Consider the following 4,127-nt stretch of genomic DNA (forward strand, 5'->3'; position numbering starts at 1 on the left):
AAGACCCGACTCTCGTCTCCTAACGATGCACAAGGGGAAGACGTTTTTTTCTTTTCTTTTCTTTTTTTTTTTTTTTTTTTTTGTCTTGTGGTGTCACTCGGGTTGTTTCACCTCCGTTTATTAAAAAAAAAAAAAAAAAAAAGGAGAAAAAAGAAAGAAAGAAATGATGAATGTGATTTGAACAGCTATTTTATACGTTTAAATTTTTTCCCCCTCTCTCTATTTATTACCAGACAGAGCTGAATGTATTCTGATGTACACTGCACACGATCGCTGCTGCTCGTACGCAAAATGCACAAACTCCGCGGCGGAGTTTCCACTCGCTCGTCCGACTGCAGAATGTGTTCTCCCACTGCTAGGGTTAGGAGTTTTTAAAATAGTTCACTTTTTTTTGGGTTGCTGATAGAAACAGACGTACAAAGATATATGGGTGATTTAGTGTGTGTGTGTGTGTGTGTGTGTGTGTGAGAATCTCAGGTAGAGCGCTCTCTCTCTCTCTCGCTCTCTCTCTCTCTCGCTTTCTCTAATGTCCATCACACACTGTAAAGCATGGAAGAATGAAATTCGGCTACCGTCGTGGCGTACTTTTTATCCTTCCTTGTGTCATGGTGTCAGAAATCACAAGACAACAGTGAATCTGATGCTAGAGCACGGTGGCCGCGCCTTCCTTTGCCTAGCCTGCTCCGTGGAGTTTCTAAACATTAGTGGGAAGTGGTGACGTGAGGAGGGAAAGATTTTCACCTGACAGCTTTACAAGTTTATATATATAATATACGCACATAGGCATGCACATGGGGCGTTCGAGTCAAACCAGGAATCTTTTGAGCGTAAAATCTCCCTTTATGTCTCTATATAATCCCCTGCTCCACTACTGCACTCATCACAGTGTTGCACTAGTGCTTGGATCTCATCAAGGTAGAAAGTTACATCTTAAACACTGGCCTCCCAGGAACTCCCTTACATGTGGGAAAAGGCTCGGAGCCGAGTTCCTGTAACGCGCAAGCGGTGTTGGTGAATGAGTGTGTGTACAGATCACACAGACAGATGCGTCTCTTTCGCCAGTCAGTGACATCATCATTCACGGACGTACGACCTTCTTTAAAAAAAAACGTTTGCACTGTTCAAATGTTTTACCGCGGCTAAGAGTCTCATCACCGACCTGCGCTTGATTGAAGTCTTCTGTAAATGTCGACCACTGTTACGCCTTTATTCACCCGGAATTTCCTGGTTTGAGTCGAACGCCCCATGTCTGTGTATGTATATACATGTACGTGTGTGTGTGTGTGTGTGTATATATATTTACATATATGTAAGGTTGGCAGGGAGTGAGCAAACTGTTCAGCTGAGTGAATGTAACTAAAAAAAGAGGACCTCTTAAAGAGAAAGTGCACCAGTGTCTCCCACCAGCGTCCTCGACCAGCCCTGCTCTCCTTTTTCATGCTGGACAAAATATTTAAAAACAGGGTAAAAAAAAAAAAGTCTTTTTTTTTTTAAGGTGTCACTCAAGCTCAGATATGACAACAATGTAGGTGTAGTAAGGTTGTAGTTTGTAGTAGCTTTTTTTTTCTTTAAGGGACTTTTTTATTTTATAAAGCAAAGAATGGATTGTTTTCTTTAAATATATTTTTTTTCTTTTATCTTTTCTTATTTTTTATTTTTATTTTTATGGCAGAGCGTTTGTCAGATGATGTGAAATATCAGCCACGTAGACCTGATGGTTAGCCGGAGCGGCGTCCTTGATGTTTTGTTGCTAACAGTCGAGACATTCCAAAAATGGTTTAAAAAAAGGAAAGAAATAAAAAAGTCAGACTAATGTTTACATAATTTTGCAGCAGACAATGACGAGCAGAGGGTCACAGAGAAGACGGGCGAAGGTGATGCCCGGAGATACCCGTCCTCTGTCTCAAGGCCTCTCGGGCCCAGCTAAACCTCAGTGGTAATGGAGCAAAAGTAATCAGGGATATAAGAAAGAGGATTGAAAGAGGAAAAAAAAAAAAGACACGATTAAAGTAACAACACCGCTTAGTGTTTTAGTCCAGACTTATTGCTTAGAAAGAGCTTCAGTCCAGATGTTCCCACTTATTGCTTAGGAAGAGCTTCAGTCCAGATGTTCCCACTTATTGCGTAGGAAGAGCTTCAGTCCAGATGTTCTCACTTACTGCATAGGAAGAGCTTCAGTCCAGATGTTCTCACTTACTGCATAGGAAGAGCTTCAGTCCAGATGTTCCCACTTATTGCGTAGGAAGAGCTTCAGTCCAGATGTTCTCACTTACTGCATAGGAAGAGCTTCAGTCCAGATGTTCTCACTTATTGCTTGGGAAGAGCTTCAGTCCAGATGTTCTCACTTATTGCTTGGGAAGAGCTTCAGTCCAGATGTTCTCACTTATTGCTTAGGAAGAGCTTCAGTCCAGATGTTCTCACTTATTGCTTGGGAAGAGCAGATTCATTCATTACTTCAGTCATTTTATTTTTGACTTTTAGGTGGGTTTACTTTATGCTGTGTTTACTCTTGTAGACACTTTTATTTTTTTGTTAGTTTTTTTGGTTTTTGGTTTTGGTGTTTGTTATAGGGTGAAGACCTGTGGCTTAGTCTTGACATCTCATTATCAGAGGTCAGGCTGAACTTTTCCCTTTTTTTTTTCCTTTCGTGTGTGTGTTTGTGTGTGTGTGTGTGTGTGTGTGTGTGTGTGTGTGTGTGTGTGTGTGTGTGTGTTTGAATTTGAGACTGAGCTGAGGAATACATGATGCTCTGTCAAGGGACCGTTCAACAAGATAATTTTTTTTTTTAACATCTTGGACTACACACACACACACACACACACACACATATACACACACACACACCAGCTTTTAGCTTTTAAGTGCTGTCGAACTCTCGAACACGTGTCTCAGAGGTCTATTCGACAAATTCCTCCCGGCAGCCGAGGTTGAGATGTAGGTTCATGAACCTCGTGAGGATTCTCTGAAGCTCAGGGATTTTTATTTTTTTTTAATTCAGAGATGCTTCACTTCATACAGACCCCTGTACCAAGACCCTTTGTGAGCCCCTTTGTAACCTCTGCGTCTTTGTTGATTGATGTTACGTCTCTTGTACGACTCAATAAGAGAGGCCATCTGTGATTCATTTAGAGCTTCGAAAGTTCTCCATAAGCGACGGGCGCATTGTTTAGCGGCATTGAATTTCCCGCTGCCAAAGGCCTTTCTCACAAAGCGCGCTCTCCCGAGTGAAGCCTATGATTTTTTTTCTCTCTCTCTTTTTTTTCCTCTTTTACTGCTCTCGTGCGTTAAACTGTTAAACCGTTAAACTGTTAAACCGCTAAACCGGTATCTGCCCTCTAAAACGTTTTTTTTTTTTCTTTCGAAAGTTTTACTTTTAGATATTTTTTCGAGTTGTCCTCACAGATTGTGTTTGTTTATTGTTTGTACGTTTTCTCCCCCTTTTGATCCAATTTCTCTACATTGAAACTACCTCTTTTTTGTGTGTCATCATGTTGCGTACTTTCATTTATAAAAAAAAACAAAACAACCTCTTTATTTATTGGTTTCATGGCACCATCGGACCGTTTCTTTGTGTGTCTCTTATGCGGTTGTACCAGCACACGCGTTTCCTTCAGTAACGTCCGCTCGATTCCTCGAGATGTTTCACCGCTCCGTTTTCTACGCTACATTTTCTCAGTGCAATGATGACTCCGTGCTTTAAAATAACCAGTATTATATTTGTTGTTGTAAACACTGTTTTGTTTGTGAAATTCTTTTCATTAAGAATGTAATTCTTGTCATAGCTGGCATTATTTCAATGACTGCTGTTTACAAGCTTTGTACTATTTTTATTATGTTTTTTTCTTCCTGTGTCGTTGTTTACCCGTGTAATCATTATTATGCTGTGACACTTTTTGGGCCAATCAGCTTCTTTTTTTTTTCTTCTTCGATGCGATGGTTACGGGTATATGCTGATTGGTCCATCACGACTATCAAAAGTGCTATCAGTTTTACACACTTGAAACCTTAATGCAAGACACAACGGTGAATGTTGGGGCTTATATAAAATAAAAATGAAAAAAGAAAGAAAAAGAAACGAAGGCGGATGAAGTGGTTCTGCGTGTAGCTGCTGTCTCAGGGAATAGACA

The sequence above is a fragment of the Clarias gariepinus genome, chromosome 9 (genome assembly GCF_024256425.1).
Source record: "Clarias gariepinus isolate MV-2021 ecotype Netherlands chromosome 9, CGAR_prim_01v2, whole genome shotgun sequence".
In the NCBI taxonomy this organism is placed as follows: Eukaryota; Metazoa; Chordata; class Actinopteri; order Siluriformes; family Clariidae; genus Clarias; species Clarias gariepinus.